Here is an 18271-nt window from a genome sequence, read left to right on the forward strand (position 1 = left end):
CAGCCTCTGGCTACGATGGTGGTTACTCGGCATCAGAACAAGGCAGCGGCTGACCCAGAGTTCAATGGGCGGAGCCAGAGTGCAAATGGTGTAAAACCAAAAGTGGCAACTCAAATCAGAAAAACAGGCCCTAAAAGAATAGACAGCATTAAAACACAACAACACTGAGACTTAAAGTGAGGACTTACTGTACTGTTGTGGTGTATTCCTATTCATTGGGCTAAGTATTCCCAGAAGGAAAAAACAGTTCTGACTAGTATCCTTATTTTCCAGTTTTTAATGATTTTTTTCCTTCTGGTTTCTTACTTTATTAAAACAACAGGACAAATGACTTGCTTCATTATCATTTAAAAGTTTGTAATTAAGTCGTAAGAGTGCACAATTTGGAAATGTAAATTCCTGGTTTTCTTAGCATTAGCAAAATGAAAGAGCCAATAACAATGCTTCTGTAATAGCAGGAGGAAGGGATCATGTGAGCGGATATATTGGAAAGGAAGCAGGGAGCATTTTGGGTAATGAGTTCCAGAATGTGACAGGAAGGGACAGAGCATGAAGTCATAAAAGTGCACGGGCAACCCTGTTAATTATGTAAATTGGTTTTTAAATGGCCTTAACAGAGCTTTGATGGTTCGGCGGGCACGCAGCCACCTCCGGCGCATGCCCGCTGAATAGAAGATCAGAATGATGCACGGTGACGTTGGGACACACACCCAACGTCACCACGCATCATTTTACGTGTCAGCGGGCAGGGCCAACCCCCGCACGCCAAAGAGAAAATTCTCCCCCTGGAGCACTGTGTACAGCTTTGGTCCCCTTATTTGAAAAAAGAAATAAATCCTTTGGAAGCAGTTCAGAGAAGGGTCACTGAAATCATTCCTGGAATGAAGGGATTGTCTTATGAAGAAAGGTTGAATAGGTTAGGCCTACACCCATTGAAGTTTAGAAGAATGAGAGGTGATCTTATTGAAACATATAATATCCTGAGGGGATTTGATAGGGTGGATACCCAGAGGATGCTTCCCCTTGTGGGGGAGACTAAAATTAGGGCATATAGCTTAAAAATAAGATGTCTCTCTTTTAAGACAAAGATTAGGAGAAACCTTTTCTCCCAAAGGGCCATTGGTGTGTGGCATTCTCTTCCCCAGAAAGTGGTAGAGGCTGGGTCTCTGAATTAGACAGATTTTTGTTAGGCAGTGGAGTCGAGGGTTATGGGGGGCGGACAGAAAAATGGAGCTGAGACCACAACCAGATCAGCCATGATCTTATTGAATGGTGAAGCAGGCTTGAAGGGCTAAATGGCCTACTCCTCCTATGTTCCTATGTTCCGTCTTGCGTTCCTATGTAATATTCTTCCCCAGCAGCTAACAAGGTACTTTTCTTGTCTGAAGTTCCAGATGTGCACTAATCCAGATGTGCAATGTGAAACATTTGTGGAAAACAGTTCAATGACTGGGGGGAAGAAATCCAGTTCACTGCCCAATTCAGTATGTGCCTGGATCTGTGCAGTCAGTTTTGTCAACAGTGATTCATAACACTTTGATGTTGAAGCCAATAGATGCCAGAGTGAATGAAAATACCAAAAACTGAGTTGAGGAATGCGATGGTGTTAGCTAACAGCATGTGCATACCCCTTTTGACAGGGTCAGCAAAGAAGAGATGTAAACCTTTCATATTCTTAACCTGCAACCAATAAATGCAATCAGATTTCCTAATGTAAAGGGATCCATTATATTACTGATATTTATCCACTATTTATTTTTAAATAATTTCCTCAGGGTAGTGTCCTCGGCCCAACCATCTTCAGCTGCTTTAACAATGACCTTCCTTCCATCATAACGTCAGAAGTGGGGATGTTCGCTGATGATTGCACAATGTTCAGCACCATTCGCGACTCCTAAGATATTGAAGCAGCCCATGTCCAAATGCAGCAAGACCAGGACAATATCCAGGCTTGGGCTGACAAGTGGCAAGTAACATTCACACCACACAAGTGTCAGACAATGGCAATCTCCAACAAGAGAGAATCTAATCATCACCCCTTGATGTTCAATGGAATTACCATCACTGAATCCCCCACTATCAACATCCTGGGGGGTTACCATTGACCAGAAACTGAATTGGACTAGCCATATAAATACTGTGGCTACAAGAGCAGGTCAGAGGCTATGAATCCTGCAATGAGTAACTCACCTCCTGACTCCCCAAAGCCGGTCCACCATCGACAAGGCACAAATCAGGAGTGTGATGGACAACTCCCCATTTGCCTGGATGAGTGCAGCTTCCACAACACTCAAGAAGCTTAACATTTGACATCCAGAACAAAGCAGCCCGCTGGGCTGGCACCACATCCACAAGCATTCACTCCCTCCACCACCAACACACAGTAGGAGCAGTGTGTACCATCTACAAGATGCACTGCAGGAATTCACCAAGGCTCTTTAGACAGCACCTTCCAAACCCACGACCACTACCATCTAGAAGGATAAGGGCAGCAGTTGGATGGGAACACCACCTGGAAGTTCCCCTCCAAGTCATTCACCATCCTGACTTGGAAATCACCGTTCGTTCACTGTTACTGGGTCCTTGAAATCCCTTCCAATGTGTCGGGGTCCAAGGCCCAGTGGCAATGGCATGCCTTGCCTCACAGTCCCACTTCAGTGCATCAATACTGCGGTGGAGTGCCTGCTTCACCCTTCAGCAGACATGGAAAGCTGCATGGAAGGGAGATGGGAGTTGGTTGAATGACAGGAATGGGGGGAACTGGCTTAGGTGCAGAGGGAACCAGCAACCTCTGCAAATCACATGCTTGTCTGAGCCTTCCCCTTGCATGTGGATCTGCTCAGCACTCTGGAGGGAGCTGGTCCACAACCCTTCTACCAAATTCACACCAGTGATGATGTGTCACAAAAGTGAGCCAACTTATAAGGGGAGGTATGATAAATGAACCAATTTCCACTGCTCCAATCCATGTAACATGCAAGTCCTCTCAAATATTCTCTTCTTTGAACAGGAGAAGCTTTGTCGCAATCGCTGGGAATGTGAGGAGAGCAGTGGTAGGGGGTGGGGGTGTGAGGCACGGTTGGCACAACCACTTTTCAGGTCTCTGACGGAATTCGAGGAGAGGGCGTCTGAGCTCGCAGGAGTGGAGTAGGACAGAGCCATTGGTGAGTGGGAGCTGGGACTTGGGCGTCCACCTCGTAAGGACTCATCCATTCAATGCAAACCTGAGGGTCGAATGTGCCTCCATGTTGGAGGCGGCTGATGCTGCCACTGCACTCTTGCATCTTACAGGTGCCTCCAGGAAGAGAACAAGGCCTGAGGAGGAGGAGGACTCCCTATCAGGCGTCAACCCCAGCCCCAGCCCGAGATATGCCAGGAGGGAGTGGAAGAGGAGAGTTCCACACCTGTAGAGGCATTGCAGCAGTCACTTGCACTCCGATGCAGCGCCTGTGCCCGTCTAACACGAGGCTGTGCTCACTTTCGATTTTGAAAAGATGCTAGTGGTCAAATTCCTCATGTGCTCCCCCATCCTTTCCCTTCTCCCAGTCACCTATGTCCTTTCCCCCATAATAGACCCTCCTGGCATAACTTTTGACCTCCCCACCATCACCTTCCAGCCCGAACCCTTGCCGTTCCAGGATGTCGAGGTAAATGTGCATGTTCCCTTCCTGAAAATCCCACCCCCATTCACATTCACCTCCCTGACCTCCTCTTTCCCACTCTCAGGGTCCGTGTTTGCCTCGGTATCCCCACCAACCACACTCACCGCCCCTTCTACCATTACCAATGCACCATCACCCTCCCACAATATCGGCTCCCTCTGCCCCCTTTCAATTTAACCATACCCTCCTACCATGCCCACCTTGTGGTCCCTCCCCAGGAGGCAACCATTGACCCCACAAACCCCTCCCTTTCACATTCACTTGGACTTTCCACTCCTCCCTTATTCCTTCCTCCCGCCTCCTCCTTCCTCCACCCTCACTCCTTCCTCCTCCCGTACGCCCTCCTCCATCCCCTCACTCCTTCCCCCCTTTGAACTCCTTCCTCCACCCCCACACTCCCTTCCTCCCCACTTGCACCATTCTCCCCGTTACACCTTTGCGCCCCTCCCATCCTCGCCCCCCCCCCCCCGACACCTTCACCTCGTCTCCCAAATTTAATGCCCAGCCCAAGGCCCTCCTCTGCCACTCATACCTAAACCTTCCTCTTCCCCCGCACCACACCACCCACCTCCCCTTCGTCACATTCCTACCAGCCCATGGCGAAGTCCATAAAGTTTCAGAACAAGACTGAAGCATTAGTGAGGTCCATGAAGATCTGAAGCCTCAGTGAAGTTGAAGCTGCTGCATGGAGACCTCCCCCGCCTTCCGAGAACTGCTTCGTGGCGGAGCCATGTGCATGAAGATCCACCTAGCATGCGATGCATGTGTTCCTCCAAGTTCCGATAGCTGTAGGCCTCCAGCATCATCATCTCCTCGGATATCTGCGGCCTGAGCAAGGCCCTAAAGTTAAGTCCTGACTTCTGCATGTCACACTTGTCCAGGCATGTTCTAGTCTGGCGTGTTTTCCCATTGGCGTAATGGAGAAATGGGTAGGGGGAACAATTCCGTTCAGGCCTTCATTTGCATCCCATTAGTGGGCTGCCAATTGGCTTCACGTTGGCTTCCGCCATGGCGGGCAACATCGGAAAATCCTGCTGATAATTCACGCTGGCGTGAAACCAATTTTTGGGCCTCCCGCCGAATTCTCTCCCTCGCCCTCCATTGATCCCGCCGGCAGGGGCATGGGAGAATTCCGGCCTTGGTTTGCCCCCGCCACTACCCCCCCAAATTCAGGTGTTAGCAAGTACAATCTAACTGACTATTTCCAAGGTTGAAGTTTAAATGAAAGACCTTGAAGATGGTGTCCCCTTCCCATTGTGTGCCCATTTTTCCTGTAACTCCATCAACTGGATTTCCATCATTGGCTCGGGAATTGCGAGTCGAAGCCTGAGTGAGCAAACACCCACATGGTATTTCACTCCGGGGAGTTGGGGGTGGGCTGGAGTCAGGGCCTCCTCCTCCAGAAATAGGCCCAAGATGGGGAATGAGGTGGGCAGATACTGAAGCTGGCAGGTTAGAATTCTGCTTCCACTCAATGGGACATCAGCCCAGTTCCATGGATGACTGCTATGCTTCCTACCTCTCATTCTACACCACCCTTCACCCCCTCCATATCCTCTCATACTCCCCATGCCCCTCCATACCCTCTCACCCAGTATCCACTATGGACAGAACTCATGAGCCCTATAATAAAACTGGGAAGTGTTTGAAGTGATCATGAAATAAATAAATCATCCATTGAAACTTCTGTTGAAAGGTGCTCCTCTTAGAAGCGCATAAAATTGTCAATCAAACATTCAGCCATTGAAACTCTCCTTGAAAAAGCTCTCCTCTCAAACGCTCATTAAACTGTCAAAATAAATAAACTCACTCAAAACCTCTTCAAAAATTTAATACTATTAGCTGCTCATGAAACTGTCAATCAAACAAAGCACACAGCCCCTCCACAACTGTTTAAGCAACTCCTGATGAACTAAATCCATTAGCCATGTATTCATTATGCACAACATTGCGCAACTAAGTAAACAAAACCTACAGAGTTCAATACAATCGCCTGACCAGATAGTGAGCCACCTGTTCCTTTTTTCCCGAAGGTTCAACAGTTGGAGTTTCAATCAAAGAAGTTTGGCATTCATTCAGTTTTTTTTCAAAGGCTCAAGTACAGTGTCCAAATGACCCATTAAAATCAGATTCTCAATACTATCGAATGCAGAGGAGCATTTTATCTACTGGGTAAAGTACTGTAATGCAAGTGAGCACTTAAATAATGCTGATCAATTTAATGGTCATTTAAATTTTATAGACAGAACCCTATGATGAATCACAGCATTAAAATTATACTTAGCTTATTATACACCTTTCCATTGTGAAATTTGAAGTTGCAAAGAACTTATAAAGTTATCTATCAAATGGTTCCAAACTCCTCAACAGGCTTCCCCCAAGGTTCACAAATTGACTGGCCTGACATGTTTCAAACAGGCTTCACAAACCTGCCCACCTCACTGAAAATGGCAATCTCTAGGAAATTCACTATTCAGACAGGCATTTAAAACGCTGAACCCGACGTGACGTGATGTGAGTGAGCGTCGAGTCACGACCTGCCATGATTCCCACGCCAATCAAAATGGCAGGAATTGGGTGGGAAATTTGAAGTTAAGATCCCCTCGCCTCCATTTCTGGCTGCCACAAGCGGCTTTGCCCAACATTGGGACGGCAAAATCTGGCCCCTTGTTTCAATCACTCCATAACGTTTTCATTGCTGTCACAGCACTGAACCCTCATGAATGACAGAATGACACGTGATTGTGACTGTGGCGCCTTAATCCTCCTCATCATTCCCGACCTCTCTTTGGCATGATTGACCACACCATCCTTCTCCATGGCCTCTCCCCTATTGATTTTTATAGGTCACTTCTTTTCCCTCAAATATCCTTACTGATGCTGATACATTTTAAATATTTATATCCTTAATGATTCTTATCCGAATGCAGAGCCTTGTCTTTGAAGTCATTGCAACTTTGACTGAAGGACTTTTAAGCCTGCAGCTTGCCGTGGTAATTAGGGCAAACATCAGGAATTTCCACGGGTTGGCCTTGCAGACAAGCACCAATCTAAATGTACTCTGTTTTAATAACATATGAAATGGGTTAACTCCTATTATGTTCTTATGAAATATTGTTACATTCAGATTGCAGTGTATACTTTTAGTGTTCATTATTGCTAATAAAATAAAAGGTAATAAATATAATTAAATAGCACCCAGCTTAGGCTGTACTATTCATTCTGCTATAACTATCACTCTCCTTCATTTAAGCTCAAGTAAAATGTCATTTTTGAATTGACAGTATAGCTGTGGAATATTTATGGGCCTAATGGCTTCGTTCTGTGCTACATCGCTCCACATTAACAAGGTCTTATTAAATGTACTTTTTTAAGAAAAAAAATACACGGCAGACACTGATTTACCCCAGATTTTTCATAAATTTTAAAATCTGAGATTCTGGTATGAGTCAGGAAGTAGACTAGACCCCAGGCAGCAAGCAGCGATTTCTCCTTCGTGTTGGTTCTCAACTGATAGCTGAGGTGTGGGCTTATGGGGTAAATTCACGTAGCAAGTGGTCCTGCTAAATGTAGGCTAAGAACCCATGTAAAATTACAGCGCATTCAAGTGCAAAGATCTGTGATATGAAAAAGCGTTGAGTTACAATTCGAAAATGATCTCCGTCACCTGGAACTCCTTGTTGGTTTTGCATTCCCTGTTCTCTTTTCCTCTTGAGATATTCCTGAGATTGTGCCAAGAGTTTTCAGTAACTCAGTAATGCTCCGTAATGCTAAAGCATTAATGTCTGTGGAGGTGAATAAATTATCCAGTGGGAGTTCTGTTTCAGGCTGGACTGGCTGTGAGTGTAATTACTTTCGGGAAAGGCAGGCTCAACAGAAAGCTATTAAAGTGATTCATTGTGAATTTGTCCGTCAATAAGCAATTAGTGAAAATTACCACGGATATTAAAATGATTACAAAACTTTGGAAATGATTGTACAATTAATTAAAGATGTGGATGGCCTGCAATGGATTCGTCAGGATTCCATGATGCTTCTACATTTTATTAACCCTATAAAACTTTGTAATATATAAGGCTGAAGATGCAGTGTGGTGGTTACTCTGTGAAATATAGTGCTGGGCATATTTGCTTCAGTTCACTTAGGTGATGGAAAAAGTTGATGCAGATGCAAAATGGGGAATCCATTCCACTGCACTGATTATTCCTCCATTCCATTCATTGTTGAAGGAAATAATACCCATAACTGCCTTGGCATCATTAAGATATAATGGAAAATGTGAAGTTTATTTATATTGGGAATTGGTTTATATTCCTAATGATTGTTTGAAATGTTACTATGATCGTGTTTGACAAACCCCTTTCAGTTGTTCACAGAAGGAAGCATGGGACGAGCAAAGACCACACAGCCCATTAAACGAATTCTTTCTGCAGACTATATGCTGTCTATTCCATCATTGTCTACAAACTTGTTTCCTCTTTTGACAAGAGGCCCAGCAAAGTTTCCTCCATCTCAGAAGTTAAATTGAGTAAAGTTCCATACAACTGACCTAATTTTAAAATCACCAAATTATCCATCCTAACATTTGCATGGCCCCGAGGGGTATAAAGTGTCACATTGCATTTGATTTACTAAGTTACAACAGCATAAATAGTATCAAAATGTTGCCTCACATCATTTGGGAAGTGACCTTTTCATAATGAAGCCTCTGCATCTCAGCTCCCTCCCAAAATGGAATTATTCTGCGAGCACATTTCCAAGAAAATAAGCAGAGAACACAAAAGCTGCACGGTAATGATGAGCTTACCAAGTCTGCAGCAGGATAAGAAATTGAGGGACGACCTTATGAAGGGTTGTGATGAGGTAAATTGTGATGGATTGTTTCCACCGGTTGACATGATTGTAATTGAAAGAGATGATCACACGAAAAATTAAAAAGGAGGTTGGAAAAAATTATGCTTAGAATGTGGTATTTTCTGTCACAAATTGTCACTGAAACAGAGTCCATAAGTTGTTTAAAAAGGAAATTCAATTATTGCTTGAAAAAGTGAAATATTATAGGGTATGGGGAGAAATTAGAAAGGTTACTCCTGAAGAGAAAAACGTTAGTGAAGGTTTAATGGGCCGAAAGCCTATTTTGTGTTCCATGGTATTTGTTGAAATATATAGTATTCCTTGCAATAGTACTCCATGAAAGTAATGGTCTTTTTAATGACAGTTGAGAACATGCAGCTAATACTCAAAGTGTTAAAGCTTCATCTTGACTGGGTAAAGTGAGACTGCCGAACACTTTTGCAAGTTCAGGAACTGCTGGACTAATTGTCAAGTGACTATAGGGAGTGTGTAAAATAGTGGTCATACCACCCAAATTGTTGACTTTTTTTAACTTGCTTACAGAAGTATCCTGACTTTGGACTGTTCTAGTGCACCTTCTAATTACAGAATCTTACTTTTACTTCTGGTCAGCTGAATATCTGATGCGCAGAAATCGCAATATTTATGCTTAACCATCTGAAAATTAAGCCACTGACTCTCACAGCTGGCATTTTCGTCTAACATAGCAATACAGTAGCATTGTGGCTGTGCTCCTGGACTCATGGTTCCTGAAGCATGAGTTCAAATCCCTTCCAAGGCAGCTGGGAAATTTAAATTCAGTTAATTAAATAAATTTGGAATAAAAAGTGAGTTTTAGTAATGGTGACTATGAAATTACCGGATTATTGTAAAAACCAATCTGGCTTGGGAATGACCACATCCCATGAACCAATAAAAAAAACCTGTCAGAGCTGAAACTGTCTTGCACTACCCTGCAATATGTTTTTAATTGCCCTTGCTCATGTGTCTACTCCTGGGTATTTGTTGAACTATGTGCTAACTGACCCAGCTTCCTTGTCTGCGCTTCCTGAGTTGTTCCCTGACTTCACTTCAAATGCTTTCTAATTTGTCTGTTGGGTAGATCCCCCAACACCACCAACCTCCTGCATCGCCACTTAGTTTGTCCATTCACCTGCATTGGAGTGCTTTTTGGACCTCATGATAGCTTCCCCCATCAGGCTATAGTGGACTTGACACATTCCAATGTTGCAATGATTAATTCCAGGTCTAGATCTTCCAATACCTTTCAGAACCCCACCATCCTAGCCACTCTTGCCCTGATTGTTTACCCCACCTTCCTCTTTTATCATTGTTGTGGTTCTTAGATGGGGTTGTTTCTGGTCTATTTCCTGCTGAGGAAAAACTTCTGGCAAACTCCACCTTTTTAACATAATGCTACGGACACTACGGACTTCATACGAGGCTCTACATAGAACCATCCCTCTCCATGCTCTGTTGTCCTGTGATCTTACATGATTGATGATGTAGACTATATATTTACACATTTAACATTAACCTTTTATACTACATCACCCCCCCCCCCCCCCCCCCAGTCTCTGACTCCCATAAATACTATTTACATTATCCCACACTTCCAATCTCCAATCTCCAAACCATCATGTACTGTGTACTATCTCCATCTTCCCCCATGTTCTTGCCTTGTAATAAAAGAAACAAATGGAGAGATGGAAGTTGAGTTCATCAGTAACATTTACAAGGTGGTGCTAATGCGTGCAGCTTTATTTAATAAGAGCATTGATCAAAGCATCTGATTGCAGGGGTGTGCACTTTCAAATGGGTTAATGCCCTGGAATGTATTCTGAACACATTAAGCCTATGTATATGAACTTCATAAATTGGAATTTTACCCCCGGTGTCAGCCTGAAAGATTAGTTGAGAAAATGTTGCATGAAGCTAATGAGAAATTTACACAAATTTTCCAACTGAATTATAGTACCATGTGGACTTGTCAGGGTGGTGTAAAGGACTTAAAGATAACTTGCATTTACTCGCACATTTTAATGTGGGAAAACATCCTAAGGAACTTCCCAGGATCATACCAAAGAAAAGAAACTCAAGGTTATCTTTGCTCTCCAGGATTATCTTGGAAGCATTTAAAGCAGAGATCATTGAACAGACTAGGTTAATGGAAAAACATCCTATTGTAGGTATAGGTATTGCATCAGACAGTAGATGAAGAATGTCTCTAATTTTGGGGCTTGAAGTGCTGTTATTATACAATGTTCAAATGATGGGAGGCAGTCCATACATGGCTGGAGAGAGGTTGCAAAATAATTCACTGATAGAGAAGGTGCGGCTGAAGGGGAGAGAGAGACTGCTATGATATGTCTGTAGTCTTTTTTTTATTCTTTCGTGGGACGTGGGCGTCAATGGCAAGGCCAGTATTTGTTTCCCATCCCTAATTGCCCTTGAGAAGGTAGTGGTGAGCTGCCTTCTTGAACCGCTGCAGTCCATGTGGTGTAGGTACACCCACAGTGCTGTTAGGAAGGAATTTCCAGGATTTTGACCCTGTGACAGTGAAGAAACAGCAATATATTTCCAAGTCAGGATGTTGTGTGGCGTGAAGAGGAACTTCCAGTTGGTGGTGTTCCCATGCTGCCCTTGCCCTTCAAGATGGCAGAGGTCCTGGGTTTGGAAAGTGCTGTCAAAGAAGCCTGGGTGAGTTGCTTCAGTGTATGTTGTAGATAGTACACACTGCTAACATGGTGCATTAGCGGCGGAGGAAGTAAATATTTAAGTTGGTGGATGGGTTGGTTCTCGAGTGTTGTTGAAGACATACTCATCCAGGCAAGTGGAGAGTATTCTATCACCCCTGACTTGTCCCTTGTGGATGGTGGCTTTGGGGAGTCAGGAGGTGAGTTATTTGCCGCACAATTCTTCTGACCTGCTCTTGTAGACACAGTATTTATATGCTGGTCCAGTTCACTTTCTGGTCAATGGTAACCCCCAGGATGTTGATAGTGGGGGATTCAGCAATGGTAATGCCATTGAACATAAAGGCGAGATGGTTAGGTCAGTGCATTGCAAACATTTTCCCAGCGTGACGCCATTTTAATAGCCCAAAGAGAAAATTCAGATTCAGGGGTGCGAGAGTTGTTGAGCAGGGTGACAGTGTGGCCTTCAGTTGCTAAATGGGAGGGGAGTGAGGTTGAGTACGGTGTGTTTAAACTGCAGGGTTTCACTCTCCTTTTTTGCAGTCTTTTTCTGCTGCAGGAATGAGGTGTCAAAGACCTGCCCATTAGGCCACAACCACCATTAGAAAAAACTCAAAGATCTAAAGGGGCCTCGCAGCTGTTAGCATTCAGTTCGAGCACCATAGCAGCCAATGCTGCCTCAGAGCTTGTGACCTCAGAATCTCGTCTCATGACCCGACTGGGGGTTGCAGCCCACAGGTTGGGAAGTCCTGCATTTACGTTTCTATCTTTCCTCGGCTCTGATGAAGAGTCATCATCAGCCTGGAACATAAACACTGTTTCTTTACACAGAAGCTGCCTGACCTACTGAATAGTTCCAGCATTTCTTGTTTTAATTTCAAATTTCCAGCATCTGCAGCATTTGCCTATATACAGCAGGAATGCTGCTATTCAATTCAGTGATGTTATCACCTTGCTCCAAGGTGCTGGGAACTCTGGAATGTTGTAGTTTGGAGTCTTGGTACCAAGGTTCACAATCACTTGCTGAATCTTACACACATATAGACTGTTCTCTGAATTTTTCATTTATTAGCACCTTCATCTCAAACTATGAATTCCTTTTGCTTCAGTAACACTTTGCACTATACTATTCTTCAACAGTAAACTATTGTTTACAGATACCAACTGCAAGTATCTGAAGACCAGAATCTTTGTTATAGCATCGTACAAGCAGAGGACAAAAACAGAGCATTGAGGTGCAGGGAGAAAAATAACAACTTGCATTTATATAGCACCTTTAATGTAGAAAAATGCTCCAAAGTGCTTCACAGAAACCTAATCAAACAAAAATCAACATCCAACCAAAGGTACAGATACTCGGAGGAATGACTAAAAGCTTGGTCAAAGGGATGGGTTTTAAGGAGGAGTTTAAAGAAGTGCAGAGAGCTGGAGGAGCACGAGGATGTATGAAGGAAATTCCAGAGGTTGAGGCTGGGACGGCTAAAGACGCGACCATCAGTGAGGGGGTAAAATGGGAGAGATACAAGAGGCCAGTGTCAAAGGAATGACGAGTTTGGTGGTTGGTGCTGAAAGGCACAAGGAATTTACAGAGATAAGGAGGTGCGAGGAGATGAAGGGATTTAAAGTTGTAGGTTCTGACATGGGTCAGAGTAGGGGTATTCACTGATTGCACAATGTTCGGTACTATTCACAGCTCCTCAGATGCTGAAGCAGTCTGTGCCAATATGCAGCAAGAATTGAGTATAATTTTGGAAAATGTGAATTTGTCCACTTTGGTAGGAAGAATAGAAAAGCAGTACATTATTTAAATGGAGAGAGATTGGAGAACTTTGAGATACAGAGTGTCCTGGTACATGAATCACAAAACACTGCTATGTAGGTACAGTAAGTGATTAGGAAGGCAAATGGAATGTTAACTTTTATTGCCGGGGAAGTAGTATATAGAAGTAGGGAGGTTTTACTGCAGCTGTATAGGGCCTTGGTAAGGCCCCGGGCGGAATTTTCTGTATTTCCTGATGTTGGGTGTGTTCAGTGGTGTGAGCGGATAATATTGCGAGGAGGCTAAAAATCGGTTTCACGATGTCGTGAAACCAGTTTGCAATCGTCCACTCTGCCCATCAATGGCGGGCCACGTTTCCTGATGTCCTGGTGAAAGTGGCCATTCCCGTCCTTCCTGAAAATCCCACCCCCATCCACATTAACCTCCCCAACCTCCTCCTTCCCACCCCTAGGGCCTGCGTCTGCCTCCAAGTCCCCACCAACCACCCTCACCATCCTTCTACCTACACCATCACATCCTAACCCTCCCACCCTACCACCTCACTCTGCCCTCCGTCATTCTCACCATTCCCTCTTACCACACCCACCCTCAGGTGGGGGGTGAAGTGGGGGGAGGAGGGAGAAGACGGCAACTGTCGGGGTAGTTGTAAGGGGGAAGGAAGGTATAAGGGAAGGAGTCTGGAGGGAGAGGAAGGAGTCCAGAGAGAAGGAGTAAGGGTGGAGAAAAGAGTTAGGAAGGGGGAAGGACTAAGGTGGGGGTATGGGAGGGAGTGGGTCGGGGGAACAAGGAGAGTCTGTAGGTTGGGAGTGGGGGAGGAGTTCCAAGGGGGAGGAAGGAGTCGGGTGGGGGGTGGTGGGGTGTCAAGGTGAACGGTGCAAGGGAGGGCTCTGTTGAGTCCATGACTGCCTCCTGGGAGCGAACTGAGTGCGGGTGTGGTAAGAGGGAATGGTGAGAACGAGTGAGGGCAGAGTGAGGTGGGAGGGTTAAGGGCGACGTTATCGGTAGAAGGGATGGTGAGAGTGGTTGGTGGGGACTCGGAGGCAGACACGGACCCTTAGGGTGGGAAGGAGGAGGTCAGGGAGGTTAATGTGGATGAGGGTGGGATTTTCGGGATGAAAGGGAACGTGCACTTTCACCAGGACATCCCTGAAGGAAAAGGGTTGTAGCTAGTAGATCACGGAGGGGAGGTGGAAGGTGATGCCACGGGGGGTCAACTGTGATGGGGGAAAGGAAATGGGTGATTGGGGGAAGGGAAAGGACAGGGGAGCACAAGAAAAATAGTAGCACTACCATGCTGGTTAAATTGAAAGTAAAACGAGAGTCATGGTGGGTGAGAACAAGGTGCTGCATGGGAGTGTGATCAGTGGATGGATGGAGATGTATGTCAGACCAGGTGGTCAACTGAAAGAGAACCCCAGCAGGCAGCATTGAAAATGCTCAGGACATTGAGATAAGTCTGATGTGGGAAGGATCCACATGCTTGGGAGAGCGGTTGCATGAGACTCCAAAGGCCCTGCCTCACACACTTCTCCCTCTAGAATCACTCGTGGGCTGGCTGCATGCAGCTGAACTGCTAGCGTGGTTGGCGGTTTGGGGTGGTAGATGCAGTGGGAAGACTCGTGAAGCCTATCAATGAAGCTGAAAGACACCATTAAACATTACTCAGTGAAAGTGAATATATTTTCCAATTGTAAAGTGACAAAATGTGACATCAGACTGCACCTGTGCATCAAAATTTCTTAAGCTTTGAATGCCTTAGACTTCCAGGTGCTGCCCTGACATCCAAGGCAGGGGTGGAGACAGCCTGTGCAATGGTTTGCCCTGTTGCCTCTGATGACGTTGGTGTGTGTCCTCTGGAGAGTCAAGGCCTTGTGGCCCCGGTTTGCTTTGGCTGTCCTCCTGTGGGCCAACTGCTCCCTCTGCAGTGACAGAGGTCGAGGTTGAGGGGCTCACAGGCAAAGGGGACTTGGAGGGAAAGGACAACCTCTGAGATTCCTGAGTGGATGACCTGGGGGTGTCCAATTGCTGCTCCTCCTCCCTTGGTGTGCCCGAGGGCCCCAGCCTGACTCCTTGAGGGGAAGGAGCACCTGGAGGGATGTCGAGGTGCCCCATTTCCCTCTCGCATTGCCACTGCAGGAACTCACCCATGGCTACTGAGATGGAATGCATGTCTGCGTGTATCTCCACGTTCTGCTGAACCAGGGTCTTCATGGCGTCCACATTCCTCCCCATAGAGACCACTATACACGTACACTTCAGAGAGAAGGCGAACGCACTCCTCCGACTCATGTGCCACTCTGTTGAGGGCTTCCAACAGCTCTGCGTGATGTTGCCCCGCGTTCTGCTGAATCTCCATGATGAGTTGGATTGGATAGACATATCCAGAGGCTCGTCACTTGGCTCAGACCTCACAGAAGCCTCTTCCCCAGCAGTCCTCTGAATTCCGGGGAGCTCGGCTGAACCTGCCTCCTCCTGTTGCAGACACATGTCCTTGTGGTGACCACCAGATTGTGAACCTGAGCCTACTCTAGATCTAGGACCCACCGAGGTGTGTGTCTCTGCGCTGGTGGAGGGTGTGGGTAAGCTCTGTGACGGGTCTTACAGGCTGCTTATTTTCAGCTCTTTAATGAAGGAGGTGTCCTCTTGGCTGGAGGTGAGAATGTGGATGGAGCTGAGGGACTGGCTGGCTGAGGGTGTCAGTCGCTTGGCAGAGCTCCCTATGAACCAAAGTAGAGATAATCAGTGCATGGAAGCAGAGTCAAAAGCAGGAGAGAGAGCACTCACAGTTGTGTTGAGAGAGGGATGATGTGATGGAGGATCCTCATGAGCATGTTCGCCGCCGACCTCACTGTCACCGCAGGCACGGTCCACGTCCTCACCAGTCAGCACGATGGCACACTCCTCAAAGTGAGTGAGGGGCCTAAAGTGGGCCACTCCACCCCCCATCCCGGACCTCTCCCTGCTGTTGTCAGCCAGCTTCTCCTGCACGAAAACAGATGGAGAAAGTGTGAGCAGGACACATGGCACTGGGCGGAATGTTTGTGTGGTGAGCGGAGATGCGAGCTCCAGAGGGTATGAGCCTGATGGAGATGTGAGGGTGTGTGTGAGAGTTAGTGGTGTTGTCCCTTGAGTTGTGAGATCCCTGTGAATGTGTGATGGGTTTGTGACTGTGAGAGTTGAGAGTGACGAAAAGAGTGACTTACCCTGGTGGGGTGGATGGGACCATTGATCCTGTAGCGGTACTGGATGGCTGTCCTCTTTTGCAGGGCATTGGCGCTAACCACCACCTCCCATGCTGGATGAATGTTGTTGCTCCCCATCCTGTGGCCAGAGGGTGGTAGAGGACATCACAGCGAGCCTCCACTGCGTCCAAAAGGTGCTCAAGGGAAGTGTCATTAAACCGGAAGGCTGCAGTCTTCCCTCCTTTCAGGTCCATGTCTTCTTTGAAGCAATCCTGGGCTGGAAGCCCTGAGATGTGTGTGTGCGGCTGCACTTTAAATAAGGTACCCTGCATGATGAAGCAGCAAGGTGATGGGGTGGCAGGCAAATAGGAGCCTGTCCATCATCGAAACGGCATGTTTCCCGGGAATGCATAACTAATGAGGCAGGATTGGGATGATATGGTGTGAAAAGCCGCCATTGCAGCTGGCAGGTAAAACATCCTTTTCCCTGCCTGCTACCACACTTAGTGCAAATCTGGGACGATTCCACCCCACATCTGGAGTACTGTGTACAGTTTTGGTCTCCTTATTTAAAGAAAAGGATATAACTGAGTTAGAAGCAGTTCACAGAAGATTCACTTGACTCATTCCTGGGATGGAGAGCTTATCTCATGAAGAAAAGTTGAGCAGGTTGGACCTGTACTCATTGGAGTTTAGAAGTGTGAGAGGTGATCTCATTGAAACCTATAAGATCCTGAGGGGGCTTGAAAGGATGGTTACCAGGAGGGTGTTTCCTCTTGTGGGAGAGACTAGAACTAGGGGACACAGTTTAAGAATCAGAGGTCTGCGGTTTAAGATGGGAATAAGGAGAAGTTTTTTCTGAGGGTTGTAAGTCTGTGGTATTCTCTTCCCCAAAAAGCATTGGAGGCTGGGTCATTGGTTTTATTCAAGGCTGTGTTAGATAGATTTTTGACAGACAAGGGAGTCAAAGGTTATGGGGGAAAGACAGGAAAGTGGAGTTGAGGCCACAACCAGATCAGCCATGATCTTATTGAATGGCAGAGTAGGCTTGAAGGACCGAATGGCCCACTCCTGCTCCCAAGTCCTAAGTTCCTTCATGTTCCTATAAGACTTGGACAACATTCAGGCTTTGGCTTATAAGTGGCAAGTGACATTTGTAGCACACAAGTGCCAGACAATGACCATCTCCAACAAGAGAGCATCTTTGAGCAAGTGGAAGGTGGGGAGCGGGAAAGGGAGAACAAAAAGGAAGATTGCCAATAGGACGGAGGGCAGGAGAGATTAAATGACAAAATGTTTCATGGTCATGGGTGAAGAAAGAAAATACGTGTCTAAATGAGGTGTGAATGGCTAGATAGTAGCCACCTGAGTGAAAAGTGAATGAATAAAGAAACGAGAAATACAAAACCAGTTAAAACAAGGAAACAAAATGGAGGCAGAGGTTATGAACTAAAATTGTTGAACTCAGGACTGCGCTCAGAAGGCTGTGGAGTGCCAAGTTGAACGATGAGGTGTTGTTCCTCGAGTTTGTGTTGAGCTTCATTGGAACACTGTAGCAGGCCAAGAACAGGAAGGTCAGAGTGGGAGCAAGATGGAGAATTAAAATGACAAGCAACAGGAAGCTGAGGGTCAGGCAAAGCGGTCACCCAGTGGAGCTCCCCAGTGTAGAGGAGACCACAGCCTGAGCAGTGAATACAGTATACTAAATTGAAAGAAGTACAAGTAAGTTGCTGTATCACCTGGAAAGAGTGTTTGGGGCTTTGGATGATGGGGAGGGAGGCAGTAAAAGTAAAATTCCTGCTATGTGATATATTCTGCTGCAAGTTGTAAATGATACTAGAAGTCTGTTGGTAACAGCTAATATTCTTCTACACAAAGTAATGGTAACAACTGGAGTGCACACTGCTTTCATACCCACATTCCACTTTGAGAACTAAAATGATTTAATTTCACGGTACTAATACCTTGCGTGATACTTCTTAATCAAGCCAACACATTTCATTTTATAATAACCTGATAATATTTGTGGTAATACCTAGTGAGGGAACATAATGAGAACCAGTCTGTAACAAGCAGGAGGCAGTTATATAAACCAGT

General features: G+C 45.9%; 2 protein-coding genes across 2 annotated transcripts in view; one reads left to right on the forward strand and one right to left on the reverse strand.

Moving 5' to 3' along the window:
• rerg (RAS-like, estrogen-regulated, growth inhibitor) overlaps positions 1 to 18271 on the reverse strand; it is a 194105-nt gene that overhangs the window by 175719 nt on the left and 115 nt on the right. The gene's annotated exons all lie outside the window — the stretch shown is intronic.
• Positions 1 to 18271, forward strand: part of ptpro (protein tyrosine phosphatase receptor type O) — a 171719-nt gene that overhangs the window by 28396 nt on the left and 125052 nt on the right. The window lies entirely within an intron of this gene.

Source organism: Cetorhinus maximus, chromosome 12 (genome assembly GCF_964194155.1).
Source record: "Cetorhinus maximus chromosome 12, sCetMax3.hap1.1, whole genome shotgun sequence".
NCBI classification, from domain to species: Eukaryota; Metazoa; Chordata; class Chondrichthyes; order Lamniformes; family Cetorhinidae; genus Cetorhinus; species Cetorhinus maximus.